This window comes from Apodemus sylvaticus, unplaced genomic scaffold, assembly GCF_947179515.1.
Source record: "Apodemus sylvaticus unplaced genomic scaffold, mApoSyl1.1 scaffold_33, whole genome shotgun sequence".
In the NCBI taxonomy this organism is placed as follows: Eukaryota; Metazoa; Chordata; class Mammalia; order Rodentia; family Muridae; genus Apodemus; species Apodemus sylvaticus.
This window is the reverse complement of record NW_026263270.1, coordinates 315,883-337,872: the sequence shown is the minus strand read 5'-3', so window position 1 is coordinate 337,872 and position 21,990 is coordinate 315,883.

Below are 21,990 nucleotides of genomic sequence, written 5' to 3'. Positions count from 1 at the left end.
AGAACCAAAAGGAGAATTTTCTTTCGTCAAAATTTTTCAGAAAATCTGGTTTAAGGAAATCCCGCATCGTGCGAAATTATCTTGTTTTTCCTAAACAACACGTTGTAAGTCGAAAAGCTTTCATGTTGCGTGTATGTCTACGTGTGTAGCCTCAAAAGAGAAGGCACAGGACAGTTTTCTCTCGAAAGGATATGTAAGAATACCACTTCATTAGGAAATACAGTTTTGCACAGTAAAGACATATACTTACGCATTGGAAACTCTTTACGAGAAGAAATAACGCATAGTACAAAATTAGCTTGTATCTCCAAAACTACACGTTGTATCTCGAAAAGAATTGTTGTGGCGTGTACGTCTTAACATGTAGCATCTAAAGAGAACCAAAAGGAGAATTTTCTTTCGTCAAAATTTTTCAGAAAATCACGTTTTAAGGAAATACCGCATCGTGCGAAATTATCTTGTTTTTCCTAAACAACACGTTGTAAGTCGAAAAGCTTTCATGTTGCGTGTATGTCTACGTGTGTAGCCTCAAAAGAGAAGGCACAGGACAGTTTTCTCTCGAAAGGATATGTAAGAATACCACTTCATAAGGAAATACAGTTTTGCAGAGTAAAGACATATACGTACGCATTGGAAACTCTTTACGAGAAGAAATAACGCATAGTACAAAATTAGCTTGTATCTCCAAAACTACACGTTGTATCTCGAAAAGAATTGTTGTGGCGTGTACGTCTTAACATGTAGCATCTAAAGAGAACCAAAAGGAGAATTTTCTTTCGTCAAAGTTTTTCAGAAAATCACGTTTTAAGGAAATCCCGCATCGTGCGAAATTATCTTGTTTTTCCTAAACAACACGTTGTAAGTCGAAAAGCTTTCACGTTGCGTGTATGTCTACGTGTGTAGCCTCAAAAGAGAAGGCACAGGACAGTTTTCTCTCGAAAGGATATGTAAGAATACCACTTCATAAGGAAATACAGTTTTGCAGAGTAAAGACATATACGTACGCATTGGAAACTCTTTACGAGAAGAAATAACGCATAGTACAAAATTAGCTTGTATCTCCAAAACTACACGTTGTATCTCGAAAAGAATTGTTGTGGCGTGTACGTCTTAACATGTAGCATCTAAAGAGAACCAAAAGGAGAATTTTCTTTCGTCAAAATTTTTCAGAAAATCACGTTTTAAGGAAATCCCGCATCGTGCGAAATTATCTTGTTTTTCCTAAACAACACGTTGTAAGTCGAAAAGCTTTCATGTTGCGTGTATGTCTACGTGTGTAGCCTCAAAAGAGAAGGCACAGGACAGTTTTCTCTCGAAAGGATATGTAAGAATACCACTTCATAAGGAAATACAGTTTTGCAGAGTAAAGACATATACGTACGCATTGGAAACTCTTTACGAGAAGAAATAATGCATAGTACAAAATTAGCTTGTATCTCCAAAACTACACGTTGTATCTCGAAAAGAATTGTTGTGGCGTGTACGTCTTAACATGTAGCATCTAAAGAGAACCAAAAGGAGAATTTTCTTTCGTCAAAATTTTTCAGAAAATCACGTTTTAAGGAAATCCCGCATCGTGCGAAATTATCTTGTTTTTCCTAAACAACACGTTGTAATTCGAAAAGCTTTCATGTTGCGTGTATGTCTAAGTGTGTAGCCTCAAAAGAGAAGGCACAGGACAGTTTTCTCTCGAAAGGATATGTAAGAATACCACTTCATAAGGAAATACAGTTTTGCAGAGTAAAGACATATACGTACGCATTGGAAACTCTTTACGAGAAGAAATAACGCATAGTACAAAATTAGCTTGTATCTCCAAAACTACACGTTGTATCTCGAAAAGAATTGTTGTGGCGTGTACGTCTTAACATGTAGCATCTAAAGAGAACCAAAAGGAGAATTTTCTTTCGTCAAAATTTTTCAGAAAATCACGTTTTAAGAAAATCCCGCATCGTGCGAAATTATCTTGTTTTTCCTAAACAACACGTTGTAAGTCGAAAAGCTTTCATGTTGCGTGTATGTCTAAGTGTGTAGCCTCAAAAGAGAAGGCACAGGACAGTTTTCTCTCGAAAGGATATGTAAGAATACCACTTCATAAGGAAATACAGTTTTGCAGAGTAAAGACATATACGTACGCATTGGAAACTCTTTACGAGAAGAAATAACGCATAGTACAAAATTAGCTTGTATCTCCAAAACTACACGTTGTATCTCGAAAAGAATTGTTGTGGCGTGTACGTCTTAACATGTAGCATCTAAAGAGAACCAAAAGGAGAATTTTCTTTTGTCAAAATTTTTGAGAAAATCACGTTTTAAGGAAATCCCGCATCGTGCGAAATTATCTTGTTTTTCCTAAACAACACGTTGTAAGTCGAAAAGCTTTCATGTTGCGTGTATGTATAAGTGTGTAGCCTCAAAAGAGAAGGCACAGAACAGTTTTCTCTCGAAAGGATATGTAAGAATACCACTTCATAAGGAAATACAGTTTTGCAGAGTAAAGACATATACGTACGCATTGGAAACTCTTTACTAGAAGAAATAACGCATAGTACAAAATTAGCTTGTATCTGCAAAACTACACGTTGTATCTCGAAAAGAATTGTTGTGGCGTGTACGTCTTAACATGTAGCATCTAAAGAGAACCAAAAGGAGAATTTTCTTTCGTCAAAATTTTTCAGAAAATCACGTTTTAAGGAAATACCGCATCGTGCGAAATTATCTTGTTTTTCCTAAACAACACGTTGTAAGTCGAAAAGCTTTCATGTTGCGTGTATGTCTACGTGTGTAGCCTCAAAAGAGAAGGCACAGGACAGTTTTCTCTCGAAAGGATATGTAAGAATACCACTTCATAGAGGAAATACAGTTTTGCAGAGTAAAGACATATACGTACGCATTGGAAACTCTTTACGAGAAGAAATAACGCATAGTACAAAATTAGCTTGTATCTCCAAAACTACACGTTGTATCTCGAAAAGAATTGTTGTGGCGTGTACGTCTTAACATGTAGCATCTAAAGAGAACCAAAAGGAGAATTTTCTTTCGTCAAAGTTTTTCAGAAAATCACGTTTTAAGGAAATCCCGCATCGTGCGAAATTATCTTGTTTTTCCTAAACAACACGTTGTAAGTCGAAAAGCTTTCACGTTGCGTGTATGTCTACGTGTGTAGCCTCAAAAGAGAAGGCACAGGACAGTTTTCTCTCGAAAGGATATGTAAGAATACCACTTCATAAGGAAATACAGTTTTGCAGAGTAAAGACATATACGTACGCATTGGAAACTCTTTACGAGAAGAAATAACGCATAGTACAAAATTAGCTTGTATCTCCAAAACTACACGTTGTATCTCGAAAAGAATTGTTGTGGCGTGTACGTCTTAACATGTAGCATCTAAAGAGAACCAAAAGGAGAATTTTCTTTCGTCAAAATTTTTCAGAAAATCACGTTTTAAGGAAATCCCGCATCGTGCGAAATTATCTTGTTTTTCCTAAACAACACGTTGTAAGTCGAAAAGCTTTCATGTTGCGTGTATGTCTACGTGTGTAGCCTCAAAAGAGAAGGCACAGGACAGTTTTCTCTCGAAAGGATATGTAAGAATACCACTTCATAAGGAAATACAGTTTTGCAGAGTAAAGACATATACGTACGCATTGGAAACTCTTTACGAGAAGAAATAATGCATAGTACAAAATTAGCTTGTATCTCCAAAACTACACGTTGTATCTCGAAAAGAATTGTTGTGGCGTGTACGTCTTAACATGTAGCATCTAAAGAGAACCAAAAGGAGAATTTTCTTTCGTCAAAATTTTTCAGAAAATCACGTTTTAAGGAAATCCCGCATCGTGCGAAATTATCTTGTTTTTCCTAAACAACACGTTGTAATTCGAAAAGCTTTCATGTTGCGTGTATGTCTAAGTGTGTAGCCTCAAAAGAGAAGGCACAGGACAGTTTTCTCTCGAAAGGATATGTAAGAATACCACTTCATAAGGAAATACAGTTTTGCAGAGTAAAGACATATACGTACGCATTGGAAACTCTTTACGAGAAGAAATAACGCATAGTACAAAATTAGCTTGTATCTCCAAAACTACACGTTGTATCTCGAAAAGAATTGTTGTGGCGTGTACGTCTTAACATGTAGCATCTAAAGAGAACCAAAAGGAGAATTTTCTTTTGTCAAAATTTTTGAGAAAATCACGTTTTAAGGAAATCCCGCATCGTGCGAAATTATCTTGTTTTTCCTAAACAACACGTTGTAAGTCGAAAAGCTTTCATGTTGCGTGTATGTATAAGTGTGTAGCCTCAAAAGAGAAGGCACAGAACAGTTTTCTCTCGAAAGGATATGTAAGAATACCACTTCATAAGGAAATACAGTTTTGCAGAGTAAAGACATATACGTACGCATTGGAAACTCTTTACTAGAAGAAATAACGCATAGTACAAAATTAGCTTGTATCTGCAAAACTACACGTTGTATCTCGAAAAGAATTGTTGTGGCGTGTACGTCTTAACATGTAGCATCTAAAGAGAACCAAAAGGAGAATTTTCTTTCGTCAAAATTTTTCAGAAAATCACGTTTTAAGGAAATACCGCATCGTGCGAAATTATCTTGTTTTTCCTAAACAACACGTTGTAAGTCGAAAAGCTTTCATGTTGCGTGTATGTCTACGTGTGTAGCCTCAAAAGAGAAGGCACAGGACAGTTTTCTCTCGAAAGGATATGTAAGAATACCACTTCATAGAGGAAATACAGTTTTGCAGAGTAAAGACATATACGTACGCATTGGAAACTCTTTACGAGAAGAAATAACGCATAGTACAAAATTAGCTTGTATCTCCAAAACTACACGTTGTATCTCGAAAAGAATTGTTGTGGCGTGTACGTCTTAACATGTAGCATCTAAAGAGAACCAAAAGGAGAATTTTCTTTCGTCAAAGTTTTTCAGAAAATCACGTTTTAAGGAAATCCCGCATCGTGCGAAATTATCTTGTTTTTCCTAAACAACACGTTGTAAGTCGAAAAGCTTTCACGTTGCGTGTATGTCTACGTGTGTAGCCTCAAAAGAGAAGGCACAGGACAGTTTTCTCTCGAAAGGATATGTAAGAATACCACTTCATAAGGAAATACAGTTTTGCAGAGTAAAGACATATACGTACGCATTGGAAACTCTTTACGAGAAGAAATAACGCATAGTACAAAATTAGCTTGTATCTCCAAAACTACACGTTGTATCTCGAAAAGAATTGTTGTGGCGTGTACGTCTTAACATGTAGCATCTAAAGAGAACCAAAAGGAGAATTTTCTTTCGTCAAAATTTTTCAGAAAATCACGTTTTAAGGAAATCCCGCATCGTGCGAAATTATCTTGTTTTTCCTAAACAACACGTTGTAAGTCGAAAAGCTTTCATGTTGCGTGTATGTCTACGTGTGTAGCCTCAAAAGAGAAGGCACAGGACAGTTTTCTCTCGAAAGGATATGTAAGAATACCACTTCATAAGGAAATACAGTTTTGCAGAGTAAAGACATATACGTACGCATTGGAAACTCTTTACGAGAAGAAATAATGCATAGTACAAAATTAGCTTGTATCTCCAAAACTACACGTTGTATCTCGAAAAGAATTGTTGTGGCGTGTACGTCTTAACATGTAGCATCTAAAGAGAACCAAAAGGAGAATTTTCTTTCGTCAAAATTTTTCAGAAAATCACGTTTTAAGGAAATCCCGCATCGTGCGAAATTATCTTGTTTTTCCTAAACAACACGTTGTAATTCGAAAAGCTTTCATGTTGCGTGTATGTCTAAGTGTGTAGCCTCAAAAGAGAAGGCACAGGACAGTTTTCTCTCGAAAGGATATGTAAGAATACCACTTCATAAGGAAATACAGTTTTGCAGAGTAAAGACATATACGTACGCATTGGAAACTCTTTACGAGAAGAAATAACGCATAGTACAAAATTAGCTTGTATCTCCAAAACTACACGTTGTATCTCGAAAAGAATTGTTGTGGCGTGTACGTCTTAACATGTAGCATCTAAAGAGAACCAAAAGGAGAATTTTCTTTCGTCAAAATTTTTCAGAAAATCACGTTTTAAGAAAATCCCGCATCGTGCGAAATTATCTTGTTTTTCCTAAACAACACGTTGTAAGTCGAAAAGCTTTCATGTTGCGTGTATGTCTAAGTGTGTAGCCTCAAAAGAGAAGGCACAGGACAGTTTTCTCTCGAAAGGATATGTAAGAATACCACTTCATAAGGAAATACAGTTTTGCAGAGTAAAGACATATACGTACGCATTGGAAACTCTTTACGAGAAGAAATAACGCATAGTACAAAATTAGCTTGTATCTCCAAAACTACACGTTGTATCTCGAAAAGAATTGTTGTGGCGTGTACGTCTTAACATGTAGCATCTAAAGAGAACCAAAAGGAGAATTTTCTTTTGTCAAAATTTTTCAGAAAATCACGTTTTAAGGAAATCCCGCATCGTGCGAAATTATCTTGTTTTTCCTAAACAACACGTTGTAAGTCGAAAAGCTTTCATGTTGCGTGTATGTATAAGTGTGTAGCCTCAAAAGAGAAGGCACAGAACAGTTTTCTCTCGAAAGGATATGTAAGAATACCACTTCATAAGGAAATACAGTTTTGCAGAGTAAAGACATATACGTACGCATTGGAAACTCTTTACTAGAAGAAATAACGCATAGTACAAAATTAGCTTGTATCTGCAAAACTACACGTTGTATCTCGAAAAGAATTGTTGTGGCGTGTACGTCTTAACATGTAGCATCTAAAGAGAACCAAAAGGAGAATTTTCTTTCGTCAAAATTTTTCAGAAAATCACGTTTTAAGGAAATCCCGCATCGTGCGAAATTATCTTGTTTTTCCTAAACAACACGTTGTAAGTCGAAAAGCTTTCATGTTGCGTGTATGTCTAAGTGTGTAGCCTCAAAAGAGAAGGCACAGGACAGTTTTCTCTCGAAAGGATATGTAAGAATACCACTTCATAAGGAAATACAGTTTTGCAGAGTAAAGACATATACGTACGCATTGGAAACTCTTTACGAGAAGAAATAACGCATAGTACAAAATTAGCTTGTATCTCCAAAACTACACGTTGTATCTCGAAAAGAATTGTTGTGGCGTGTACGTCTTAACATGTAGCATCTAAAGAGAACCAAAAGGAGAATTTTCTTTCGTCAAAATTTTTCAGAAAATCACGTTTTAAGGAAATCCCGCATCGTGCGAAATTATCTTGTTTTTCCTAAACAACACGTTGTAAGTCGAAAAGCTTTCATGTTGCGTGTATGTCTACGTGTGTAGCCTCAAAAGAGAAGGCACAGGACAGTTTTCTCTCGAAAGGATATGTAAGAATACCACTTCATAAGGAAATACAGTTTTGCAGAGTAAAGACATATACGTACGCATTGGAAACTCTTTACGAGAAGAAATAATGCATAGTACAAAATTAGCTTGTATCTCCAAAACTACACGTTGTATCTCGAAAAGAATTGTTGTGGCGTGTACGTCTTAACATGTAGCATCTAAAGAGAACCAAAAGGAGAATTTTCTTTCGTCAAAATTTTTCAGAAAATCACGTTTTAAGGAAATCCCGCATCGTGCGAAATTATCTTGTTTTTCCTAAACAACACGTTGTAAGTCGAAAAGCTTTCATGTTGCATGTATGTCTACGTGTGTAGCCTCAAAAGAGAAGGCACAGGACAGTTTTCTCTCGAAAGGATATGTAAGAATACCACTTCATAAGGAAATACAGTTTTGCAGAGTAAAGACATATACGTACGCATTGGAAACTCTTTACGAGAAGAAATAACGCATAGTACAAAATTAGCTTGTATCTCCAAAACTACACGTTGTATCTCGAAAAGAATTGTTGTGGCGTGTACGTCTTAACATGTAGCATCTAAAGAGAACCAAAAGGAGAATTTTCTTTCGTCAAAATTTTTCAGAAAATCACGTTTTAAGGAAATCCCGCATCGTGCGAAATTATCTTGTTTTTCCTAAACAACACGTTGTAAGTCGAAAAGCTTTCATGTTGCGTGTATGTCTAAGTGTGTAGCCTCAAAAGAGAAGGCACAGGACAGTTTTCTCTCGAAAGGATATGTAAGAATACCACTTCATAAGGAAATACAGTTTTGCAGAGTAAAGACATATACGTACGCATTGGAAACTCTTTACGAGAAGAAATAACGCATAGTACAAAATTAGCTTGTATCTCCAAAACTACACGTTGTATCTCGAAAAGAATTGTTGTGGCGTGTACGTCTTAACATGTAGCATCTAAAGAGAACCAAAAGGAGAATTTTCTTTCGTCAAAATTTTTCAGAAAATCACGTTTTAAGGAAATCCCGCATCGTGCGAAATTATCTTGTTTTTCCTAAACAACACGTTGTAAGTCGAAAAGCTTTCATGTTGCATGTATGTCTACGTGTGTAGCCTCAAAAGAGAAGGCACAGGACAGTTTTCTCTCGAAAGGATATGTAAGAATACCACTTCATAAGGAAATACAGTTTTGCAGAGTAAAGACATATACGTACGCATTGGAAACTCTTTACGAGAAGAAATAACGCATAGTACAAAATTAGCTTGTATCTCCAAAACTACACGTTGTATCTCGAAAAGAATTGTTGTGGCGTGTACGTCTTAACATGTAGCATCTAAAGAGAACCAAAAGGAGAATTTTCTTTCGTCAAAATTTTTCAGAAAATCACGTTTTAAGGAAATCCCGCATCGTGCGAAATTATCTTGTTTTTCCTAAACAACACGTTGTAAGTCGAAAAGCTTTCATGTTGCGTGTATGTCTAAGTGTGTAGCCTCAAAAGAGAAGGCACAGGACAGTTTTCTCTCGAAAGGATATGTAAGAATACCACTTCATAAGGAAATACAGTTTTGCAGAGTAAAGACATATACGTACGCATTGGAAACTCTTTACGAGAAGAAATAACGCATAGTACAAAATTAGCTTGTATCTCCAAAACTACACGTTGTATCTCGAAAAGAATTGTTGTGGCGTGTACGTCTTAACATGTAGCATCTAAAGAGAACGAAAAGGAGAATTTTCTTTCGTCAAAATTTTTCAGAAAATCACGTTTTAAGGAAATCCCGCATCGTGCGAAATTATCTTGTTTTTCCTAAACAACACGTTGTAAGTCGAAAAGCTTTCATGTTGCGTGTATGTCTAGGTGTGTAGCCTCAAAAGAGAAGGCACAGGACAGTTTTCTCTCGAAAGGATATGTAAGAATACCACTTCATAAGGAAATACAGTTTTGCGGAGTAAAGACATATACGTACGCATTGGAAACTCTTTACGAGAAGAAATAACGCATAGTACAAAATTAGCTTGTATCTCCAAAACTACACGTTGTATCTCGAAAAGAATTGTTGTGGCGTGTACGTCTTAACATATAGCATCTAAAGAGAACCAAAAGGAGAATTTTCTTTCGTCAAAATTTTTCAGAAAATCACGTTTTAAGGAAATCACGCATCGTGCGAAATTATCTTGTTTTTCCTAAACAACACGTTGTAAGTCGAAAAGCTTTCATGTTGCGTGTATGTCTAAGTGTGTAGCCTCAAAAGAGAAGGCACAGGACAGTTTTCTCTCGAAAGGATATGTAAGAATACCACTTCATAAGGAAATACAGTTTTGCAGAGTAAAGACATATACATACGCATTGGAAACTCTTTACGAGAAGAAATAACGCATAGTACAAAATTAGCTTGTATCTCCAAAACTACACGTTGTATCTCGAAAAGAATTGTTGTGGCGTGTACGTCTTAACATGTAGCATCTAAAGAGAACCAAAAGGAGAATTTTCTTTCGTCAAAATTTTTCAGAAAATCACGTTTTAAGGAAATCCCGCATCGTGCGAAATTATCTTGTTTTTCCTAAACAACACGTTGTAAGTCGAAAAGCTTTCATGTTGCGTGTATGTCTACGTGTGTAGCCTCAAAAGAGAAGGCACAGGACAGTTTTCTCTCGAAAGGATATGTAAGAATACCACTTCATAAGGAAATACAGTTTTGCAGCGTAAAGACATATACGTACGCATTGGAAACTCTTTACGAGAAGAAATAACGCATAGTACAAAATTAGCTTGTATCTCCAAAACTACACGTTGTATCTCGAAAAGAATTGTTGTGGCGTGTACGTCTTAACATGTAGCATCTAAAGAGAACCAAAAGGAGAATTTTCTTTCGTCAAAATTTTTCAGAAAATCACGTTTTAAGGAAATCCCGCATCGTGCGAAATTATCTTGTTTTTCCTAAACAACACGTTGTAAGTCGAAAAGCTTTCATGTTGCGTGTATGTCTACGTGTGTAGCCTCAAAAGAGAAGGCACAGGACAGTTTTCTCTCGAAAGGATATGTAAGAATACCACTTCATAAGGAAATACAGTTTTGCAGAGTAAAGACATATACGTACGCATTGGAAACTCTTTACGAGAAGAAATAACGCATAGTACAAAATTAGCTTGTATCTCCAAAACTACACGTTGTATCTCGAAAAGAATTGTTGTGGCGTGTACGTCTTAACATGTAGCATCTAAAGAGAACCAAAAGGAGAATTTTCTTTCGTCAAAATTTTTCAGAAAATCACGTTTTAAGGAAATCCCGCATCGTGCGAAATTATCTTGTTTTTCCTAAACAACACGTTGTAAGTCGAAAAGCTTTCATGTTGCGTGTATGTCTAAGTGTGTAGCCTCAAAAGAGAAGGCACAGGACAGTTTTCTCCCGAAAGGATATGTAAGAATACCACTTCATAAGGAAATACAGTTTTGCAGAGTAAAGACATATACGTACGCATTGGAAACTCTTTACGAGAAGAAATAACGCATAGTACAAAATTAGCTTGTATCTCCAAAACTACACGTTGTATCTCGAAAAGAATTGTTGTGGCGTGTACGTCTTAACATGTAGCATCTAAAGAGAACCAAAAGGAGAATTTTCTTTCGTCAAAATTTTTCAGAAAATCACGTTTTAAGGAAATCCCGCATCGTGCGAAATTATCTTGTTTTTCCTAAACAACACGTTGTAAGTCGAAAAGCTTTCATGTTGCGTGTATGTCTAAGTGTGTAGCCTCAAAAGAGAAGGCACAGGACAGTTTTCTCTCGAAAGGATATGTAAGAATACCACTTCATAAGGAAATACAGTTTTGCAGAGTAAAGACATATACGTACGCATTGGAAACTCTTTACGAGAAGAAATAACGCATAGTACAAAATTAGCTTGTATCTCCAAAACTACACGTTGTATCTCGAAAAGAATTGTTGTGGCGTGTACGTCTTAACATGTAGCATCTAAAGAGAACCAAAAGGAGAATTTTCTTTCGTCAAAATTTTTCAGAAAATCACGTTTTAAGGAAATCCCGCATCGTGCGAAATTATCTTGTTTTTCCTAAACAACACGTTGTAAGTCGAAAAGCTTTCATGTTGCGTGTATGTCTAAGTGTGTAGCCTCAAAAGAGAAGGCACAGGACAGTTTTCTCTCGAAAGGATATGTAAGAATACCATTCATAAGGAAATACAGTTTTGCAGAGTAAAGACATATATGTACGCATTGGAAACTCTTTACGAGAAGAAATAACGCATAGTACAAAATTAGCTTGTATCTCCAAAACTACACGTTGTATCTCGAAAAGAATTGTTGTGCCGTGTACGTCTTAACATGTAGCATCTAAAGAGAACCAAAAGGAGAATTTTCTTTCGTCAAAATTTTTCAGAAAATCACGTTTTAAGGAAATCCCGCATCGTGCGAAATTATCTTGTTTTTCCTAAACAACACGTTGTAAGTCGAAAAGCTTTTATGTTCTGTGTATGTCTAAGTGTGTAGCCTCAAAAGAGAAGGCACAGGACAGTTTTCTCTCGAAAGGATATGTAAGAATACCACTTCATAAGGAAATACAGTTTTGCAGAGTAAAGACATATAAGTACGCATTGGAAACTCTTTACGAGAAGAAATAACGCATAGTACAAAATTAGCTTGTATCTCCAAAACTACACGTTGTATCTCGAAAAGAATTGTTGTGGCGTGTACGTCTTAACATGTAGCATCTAAAGAGAAACAAAAGGAGAATTTTCTTTCGTCAAAATTTTTCAGAAAATCACGTTTTAAGGAAATCCCGCATCGTGCGAAATTATCTTGTTTTTCCTAAACAACACGTTGTAAGTCGAAAAGCTTTCATGTTGCGTGTATGTCTACGTGTGTAGCCTCAAAAGAGAAGGCACAGGAGAGTTTTCTCTCGAAAGGATATGTAAGAATACCACTTCATAAGGAAATACAGTTTTGCAGAGTAAAGACATATACGTACGCATTGGAAACTCTTTACGAGAAGAAATAACGCCTAGTACAAAATTAGCTTGTATCTCCAAAACTACACGTTGTATCTCGAAAAGAATTGTTGTGGCGTGTACGTCTTAACATGTAGCATCTAAAGAGAACCAAAAGGAGAATTTTCTTTCGTCAAAATTTTTCAGAAAATCACGTTTTAAGGAAATCCCGCATCGTGCGAAATTATCTTGTTTTTCCTAAACAACACGTTGTAAGTCGAAAAGCTTTCATGTTGCGTGTATGTCTACGTGTGTAGCCTCAAAAGAGAAGGCACAGGACAGTTTTCTCTCGAAAGGATATGTAAGAATACCACTTCATAAGGAAATACAGTTTTGCAGAGTAAAGACATATACGTACGCATTGGAAACTCTTTACGAGAAGAAATCACGCATAGTAAAAAATTAGCTTGTATCTCCAAAACTACACGTTGTATCTCGAAAAGAATTGTTGTGGCGTGTACGTCTTAACATGTAGCATCTAAAGAGAACCAAAAGGAGAATTTTCTTTCGTCAAAATTTTTCAGAAAATCACGTTTTAAGGAAATCCCGCATCGTGCGAAATTATCTTGTTTTTCCTAAACAACACGTTGTAAGTCGAAAAGCTTTCATGTTGCGTGTATGTCTACGTGTGTAGCCTCAAAAGAGAAGGCACAGGACAGTTTTCTCTCTAAAGGATATGTAAGAATACCACTTCATAAGGAAATACAGTTTTGCAGAGTAAAGACATATACGTACGCATTGGAAACTCTTTACGAGAAGAAATAACGCATAGTACAAAATTAGCTTGTATCTCCAAAACTACACGTTGTATCTCGAAAAGAATTGTTGTGGCGTGTACGTCTTAACATGTAGCATCTAAAGAGAACCAAAAGGAGAATTTTCTTTCGTCAAAATTTTTCAGAAAATCACGTTTTAAGGAAATCCCGCATCGTGCGAAATTATCTTGTTTTTCCTAAACAACACGTTGTAAGTCGAAAAGCTTTCATGTTGCGTGTATGTCTACGTGTGTAGCCTCAAAAGAGAAGGCACAGGACAGTTTTCTCTCGAAAGGATATGTAAGAATACCACTTCATAAGGAAATACAGTTTTGCAGAGTAAAGACATATACGTACGCATTGGAAACTCTTTACGAGAAGAAATAACGCATAGTACAAAATTAGCTTGTATCTCCAAAACTACACGTTGTATCTCGAAAAGAATTGTTGTGGCGTATACGTCTTAACATGTAGCATCTAAAGAGAACCAAAAGGAGAATTTTCTTTCGTCAAAATTTTTCAGAAAATCACGTTTTAAGGAAATCCCGCATCGTGCGAAATTATCTTGTTTTTCCTAAACAACACGTTGTAAGTCGAAAAGCTTTCATGTTGCGTGTATGTCTACGTGTGTAGCCTCAAAAGAGAAGGCACAGGACAGTTTTCTCTCGAAAGGATATGTAAGAATACCACTTCATAAGGAAATACAGTTTTGCAGAGTAAAGACATATACGTACGCATTGGAAACTCTTTACGAGAAGAAATAACGCATAGTACAAAATTAGCTTGTATCTCCAAAACTACACGTTGTATCTCGAAAAGAATTGTTGTGGCGTGTACGTCTTAACATGTAGCATCTAAAGAGAAACAAAAGGAGAATTTTCTTTCGTCAAAATTTTTCAGAAAATCACGTTTTAAGGAAATCCCGCATCGTGCGAAATTATCTTGTTTTTCCTAAACAACACGTTGTAAGTCGAAAAGCTTTCATGTTGCGTGTATGTCTACGTGTGTAGCCTCAAAAGAGAAGGCACAGGACAGTTTTCTCTCGAAAGGATATGTAAGAATACCACTTCATAAGGAAATACAGTTTTGCAGAGTAAAGACATATACGTACGCATTGGAAACTCTTTACGAGAAGAAATAACGCATAGTACAAAATTAGCTTGTATCTCCAAAACTACACGTTGTATCTCGAAAAGAATTGTTGTGGCGTGTACGTCTTAACATGTAGCATCTAAAGAGAAACAAAAGGAGAATTTTCTTTCGTCAAAATTTTTCAGAAAATCACGTTTTAAGGAAATCCCGCATCGTGCGAAATTATCTTGTTTTTCCTAAACAACACGTTGTAAGTCGAAAAGCTTTCATGTTGCGTGTATGTCTACGTGTGTAGCCTCAAAAGAGAAGGCACAGGACAGTTTTCTCTCGAAAGGATATGTAAGAATACCACTTCATAAGGAAATACAGTTTTGCAGAGTAAAGACATATACGTACGCATTGGAAACTCTTTACGAGAAGAAATAACGCATAGTACAAAATTAGCTTGTATCTCCAAAACTACACGTTGTATCTCGAAAAGAATTGTTGTGGCGTGTACGTCTTAACATGTAGCATCTAAAGAGAACCAAAAGGAGAATTTTCTTTCGTCAAAATTTTTCAGAAAATCACGTTTTAAGGAAATCCCGCATCGTGCGAAATTATCTTGTTTTTCCTAAACAACACGTTGTAAGTCGAAAAGCTTCCATGTTGCGTGTATGTCTAAGTGTGTAGCCTCAAAAGAGAAGGCACAGGACAGTTTTCTCTCGAAAGGATATGTAAGAATACCACTTCATAAGGAAATACAGTTTTGCAGAGTAAAGACATATACGTACGCATTGGAAACTCTTTACGAGAAGAAATAACGCATAGTACAAAATTAGCTTGTATCTCCAAAACTACACGTTGTATCTCGAAAAGAATTGTTGTGGCGTGTACGTCTTAACATGTAGCATCTAAAGAGAACCAAAAGGAGAATTTTCTTTCGTCAAAATTTTTCAGAAAATCACGTTTTAAGGAAATCCCGCATCGTGCGAAATTATCTTGTTTTTCCTAAACAACACGTTGTAAGTCGAAAAGCTTTCATGTTGCGTGTATGTCTAAGTGTGTAGCCTCAAAAGAGAAGGCACAGGACAGTTTTCTCTCGAAAGGATATGTAAGAATACCATTCATAAGGAAATACAGTTTTGCAGAGTAAAGACATATATGTACGCATTGGAAACTCTTTACGAGAAGAAATAACGCATAGTACAAAATTAGCTTGTATCTCCAAAACTACACGTTGTATCTCGAAAAGAATTGTTGTGCCGTGTACGTCTTAACATGTAGCATCTAAAGAGAACCAAAAGGAGAATTTTCTTTCGTCAAAATTTTTCAGAAAATCACGTTTTAAGGAAATCCCGCATCGTGCGAAATTATCTTGTTTTTCCTAAACAACACGTTGTAAGTCGAAAAGCTTTTATGTTCTGTGTATGTCTAAGTGTGTAGCCTCAAAAGAGAAGGCACAGGACAGTTTTCTCTCGAAAGGATATGTAAGAATACCACTTCATAAGGAAATACAGTTTTGCAGAGTAAAGACATATAAGTACGCATTGGAAACTCTTTACGAGAAGAAATAACGCATAGTACAAAATTAGCTTGTATCTCCAAAACTACACGTTGTATCTCGAAAAGAATTGTTGTGGCGTGTACGTCTTAACATGTAGCATCTAAAGAGAAACAAAAGGAGAATTTTCTTTCGTCAAAATTTTTCAGAAAATCACGTTTTAAGGAAATCCCGCATCGTGCGAAATTATCTTGTTTTTCCTAAACAACACGTTGTAAGTCGAAAAGCTTTCATGTTGCGTGTATGTCTACGTGTGTAGCCTCAAAAGAGAAGGCACAGGAGAGTTTTCTCTCGAAAGGATATGTAAGAATACCACTTCATAAGGAAATACAGTTTTGCAGAGTAAAGACATATACGTACGCATTGGAAACTCTTTACGAGAAGAAATAACGCCTAGTACAAAATTAGCTTGTATCTCCAAAACTACACGTTGTATCTCGAAAAGAATTGTTGTGGCGTGTACGTCTTAACATGTAGCATCTAAAGAGAACCAAAAGGAGAATTTTCTTTCGTCAAAATTTTTCAGAAAATCACGTTTTAAGGAAATCCCGCATCGTGCGAAATTATCTTGTTTTTCCTAAACAACACGTTGTAAGTCGAAAAGCTTTCATGTTGCGTGTATGTCTACGTGTGTAGCCTCAAAAGAGAAGGCACAGGACAGTTTTCTCTCGAAAGGATATGTAAGAATACCACTTCATAAGGAAATACAGTTTTGCAGAGTAAAGACATATACGTACGCATTGGAAACTCTTTACGAGAAGAAATCACGCATAGTAAAAAATTAGCTTGTATCTCCAAAACTACACGTTGTATCTCGAAAAGAATTGTTGTGGCGTGTACGTCTTAACATGTAGCATCTAAAGAGAACCAAAAGGAGAATTTTCTTTCGTCAAAATTTTTCAGAAAATCACGTTTTAAGGAAATCCCGCATCGTGCGAAATTATCTTGTTTTTCCTAAACAACACGTTGTAAGTCGAAAAGCTTTCATGTTGCGTGTATGTCTACGTGTGTAGCCTCAAAAGAGAAGGCACAGGACAGTTTTCTCTCTAAAGGATATGTAAGAATACCACTTCATAAGGAAATACAGTTTTGCAGAGTAAAGACATATACGTACGCATTGGAAACTCTTTACGAGAAGAAATAACGCATAGTACAAAATTAGCTTGTATCTCCAAAACTACACGTTGTATCTCGAAAAGAATTGTTGTGGCGTGTACGTCTTAACATGTAGCATCTAAAGAGAACCAAAAGGAGAATTTTCTTTCGTCAAAATTTTTCAGAAAATCACGTTTTAAGGAAATCCCGCATCGTGCGAAATTATCTTGTTTTTCCTAAACAACACGTTGTAAGTCGAAAAGCTTTCATGTTGCGTGTATGTCTACGTGTGTAGCCTCAAAAGAGAAGGCACAGGACAGTTTTCTCTCGAAAGGATATGTAAGAATACCACTTCATAAGGAAATACAGTTTTGCAGAGTAAAGACATATACGTACGCATTGGAAACTCTTTACGAGAAGAAATAACGCATAGTACAAAATTAGCTTGTATCTCCAAAACTACACGTTGTATCTCGAAAAGAATTGTTGTGGCGTATACGTCTTAACATGTAGCATCTAAAGAGAACCAAAAGGAGAATTTTCTTTCGTCAAAATTTTTCAGAAAATCACGTTTTAAGGAAATCCCGCATCGTGCGAAATTATCTTGTTTTTCCTAAACAACACGTTGTAAGTCGAAAAGCTTTCATGTTGCGTGTATGTCTACGTGTGTAGCCTCAAAAGAGAAGGCACAGGACAGTTTTCTCTCGAAAGGATATGTAAGAATACCACTTCATAAGGAAATACAGTTTTGCAGAGTAAAGACATATACGTACGCATTGGAAACTCTTTACGAGAAGAAATAACGCATAGTACAAAATTAGCTTGTATCTCCAAAACTACACGTTGTATCTCGAAAAGAATTGTTGTGGCGTGTACGTCTTAACATGTAGCATCTAAAGAGAAACAAAAGGAGAATTTTCTTTCGTCAAAATTTTTCAGAAAATCACGTTTTAAGGAAATCCCGCATCGTGCGAAATTATCTTGTTTTTCCTAAACAACACGTTGTAAGTCGAAAAGCTTTCATGTTGCGTGTATGTCTACGTGTGTAGCCTCAAAAGAGAAGGCACAGGACAGTTTTCTCTCGAAAGGATATGTAAGAATACCACTTCATAAGGAAATACAGTTTTGCAGAGTAAAGACATATACGTACGCATTGGAAACTCTTTACGAGAAGAAATAACGCATAGTACAAAATTAGCTTGTATCTCCAAAACTACACGTTGTATCTCGAAAAGAATTGTTGTGGCGTGTACGTCTTAACATGTAGCATCTAAAGAGAACCAAAAGGAGAATTTTCTTTCGTCAAAATTTTTCAGAAAATCACGTTTTAAGGAAATCCCGCATCGTGCGAAATTATCTTGTTTTTCCTAAACAACACGTTGTAAGTCGAAAAGCTTTCATGTTGCGTGTATGTCTACGTGTGTAGCCTCAAAAGAGAAGGCACAGGACAGTTTTCTCTCGAAAGGATATGTAAGAATACCACTTCATAAGGAAATACAGTTTTGCAGAGTAAAGACATATACGTACGCATTGGAAACTCTTTACGAGAAGAAATAACGCATAGTACAAAATTAGCTTGTATCTCCAAAACTACACGTTGTATCTCGAAAAGAATTGTTGTGGCGTGTACGTCTTAACATGTAGCATCTAAAGAGAACCAAAAGGAGAATTTTCTTTCGTCAAAATTTTTCAGAAAATCACGTTTTAAGGAAATCCCGCATCGTGCGAAATTATCTTGTTTTTCCTAAACAACACGTTGTAAGTCGAAAAGCTTTCATGTTGCGTGTATGTCTACGTGTGTAGCCTCAAAAGAGAAGGCACAGGACAGTTTTCTCTCAAAAGGATATGTAAGAATACCACTTCATAAGGAAATACAGTTTTGCAGAGTAAAGACATATATGTACGCATTGGAAACTCTTTACGAGAAGAAATAACGCATAGTACAAAATTAGCTTGTATCTCCAAAACTACACGTTGTATCTCGAAAAGAATTGTTGTGGCGTGTACGTCTTAACATGTAGCATCTAAAGAGAAACAAAAGGAGAATTTTCTTTCGTCAAAATTTTTCAGAAAATCACGTTTTAAGGAAATCCCGCATCGTGCGAAATTATCTTGTTTTTCCTAAACAACACGTTGTAAGTCGAAAAGCTTTCATGTTGCGTGTATGTCTACGTGTGTAGCCTCAAAAGAGAAGGCACAGGACAGTTTTCTCTCGAAAGGATATGTAAGAATACCACTTCATAAGGAAATACAGTTTTGCAGAGTAAAGACATATACGTACGCATTGGAAACTCTTTACGAGAAGAAATAACGCATACTACAAAATTAGCTTGTATCTCCAAAACTACACGTTGTATCTCGAAAAGAATTGTTGTGGCGTGTACGTCTTAACATGTAGCATCTAAAGAGAACCAAAAGGAGAATTTTCTTTCGTCAAAATTTTTCAGAAAATCACGTTTTAAGGAAATCCCGCATCGTGCGAAATTATCTTGTTTTTCCTAAACAACACGTTGTAAGTCGAAAAGCTTTCATGTTGCGTGTATGTCTAAGTGTGTAGCCTCAAAAGAGAAGGCACAGGACAGTTTTCTCTCGAAAGGATATGTAAGAATACCACTTCATAAGGAAATACAGTTTTGCAGAGTAAAGACATATACGTACGCATTGGAAACTCTTTACGAGAAGAAATAATGCATAGTACAAAATTAGCTTGTATCTCCAAAACTACACGTTGTATCTCGAAAAGAATTGTTGTGGCGTGTACGTCTTAACATGTAGCATCTAAAGAGAACCAAAAGGAGAATTTTCTTTCGTCAAAATTTTTCAGAAAATCACGTTTTAAGGAAATCCCGCATCGTGCGAAATTATCTTGTTTTTCCTAAACAACACGTTGTAAGTCGAAAAGCTTTCATGTTGCGTGTATGTCTACGTGTGTAGCCTCAAAAGAGAAGGCACAGGACAGTTTTCTCTCGAAAGGATATGTAAGAATACCACTTCATAAGGAAATAGAGTTTTGCAGAGTAAAGACATATACGTACGCATTGGAAACTCTTTACGAGAAGAAATAACGCATAGTACAAAATTAGCTTGTATCTCCAAAACTACACGTTGTATCTCGAAAAGAATTGTTGTGGCGTGTACGTCTTAACATGTAGCATCTAAAGAGAACCAAAAGGAGAATTTTCTTTCGTCAAAATTTTTCAGAAAATCACGTTTTAAGGAAATCCCGCATCGTGCGAAATTATCTTGTTTTTCCTAAACAACACGTTGTAAGTCGAAAAGCTTTCATGTTGCGTGTATGTCTACGTGTGTAGCCTCAAAAGAGAAGGCACAGGACAGTTTTCTCTCGAAAGGATATGTAAGAATACCACTTCATAAGGAAATACAGTTTTGCAGAGTAAAGACATATACGTACGCATTGGAAACTCTTTACGAGAAGAAATAACGCATAGTACAAAATTAGCTTGTATCTCCAAAACTACACGTTGTATCTCGAAAAGAATTGTTGTGGCGTGTACGTCTTAACATGTAGCATCTAAAGAGAACCAAAAGGAGAATTTTCTTTCGTCAAAATTTTTCAGAAAATCACGTTTTAAGGAAATCCCGCATCGTGCGAAATTATCTTGTTTTTCCTAAACAACACGTTGTAAGTCGAAAAGCTTTCATGTTGCGTGTATGTCTAAGTGTGTAGCCTCAAAAGAGAAGGCACAGGACAGTTTTCTCTCGAAAGGATATGTAAGAATACCACTTCATAAGGAAATACAGTTTTGCAGAGTAAAGACATATACGTACGCATTGGAAACTCTTTACGAGAAGAAATAACGCATAGTACAAAATTAGCTTGTATCTCCAAAACTACACGTTGTATCTCGAAAAGAATTGTTGTGGCGTGTACGTCTTAACATGTAGCATCTAAAGAGAAACAAAAGGAGAATTTTCTTTCGTCAAAATTTTTCAGAAAATCACGTTTTAAGGAAATCCCGCATCGTGCGAAATTATCTTGTTTTTCCTAAACAACACGTTGTAAGTCGAAAAGCTTTCATGTTGCGTGTATGTCTACGTGTGTAGCCTCAAAAGAGAAGGCACAGGACAGTTTTCTCTCGAAAGGATATGTAAGAATACCACTTCATAAGGAAATACAGTTTTGCAGAGTAAAGACATATACGTACGCATTGGAAACTCTTTACGAGAAGAAATAACGCATAGTACAAAATTAGCTTGTATCTCCAAAACTACACGTTGTATCTCGAAAAGAATTGTTGTGGCGTGTACGTCTTAACATGTAGCATCTAAAGAGAACCAAAAGGAGAATTTTCTTTCGTCAAAATTTTTCAGAAAATCACGTTTTAAGGAAATCCCGCATCGTGCGAAATTATCTTGTTTTTCCTAAACAACACGTTGTAAGTTGAAAAGCTTTCATGTTGCGTGTATGTCTACGTGTGTAGCCTCAAAAGAGAAGGCACAGGACAGTTTTCTCTCGAAAGGATATGTAAGAATACCACTTCATAAGGAAATACAGTTTTGCAGAGTAAAGACATATACGTACGCATTGGAAACTCTTTACGAGAAGAAATAACGCATAGTACAAAATTAGCTTGTATCTCCAAAACTACACGTTGTATCTCGAAAAGAATTGTTGTGGCGTGTACGTCTTAACATGTAGCATCTAAAGAGAACCAAAAGGAGAATTTTCTTTCGTCAAAATTTTTCAGAAAATCACGTTTTAAGGAAATCCCGCATCGTGCGAAATTATCTTGTTTTTCCTAAACAACACGTTGTAAGTCGAAAAGCTTTCATGTTGCGTGTATGTCTACGTGTGTAGCCTCAAAAGAGAAGGCACAGGACAGTTTTCTCTCAAAAGGATATGTAAGAATACCACTTCATAAGGAAATACAGTTTTGCAGAGTAAAGACATATATGTACGCATTGGAAACTCTTTACGAGAAGAAATAACGCATAGTACAAAATTAGCTTGTATCTCCAAAACTACACGTTGTATCTCGAAAAGAATTGTTGTGGCGTGTACGTCTTAACATGTAGCATCTAAAGAGAACCAAAAGGAGAATTTTCTTTCGTCAAAATTTTTCAGAAAATCACGTTTTAAGGAAATCCCGCATCGTGCGAAATTATCTTGTTTTTCCTAAACAACACGTTGTAAGTCGAAAAGCTTTCAT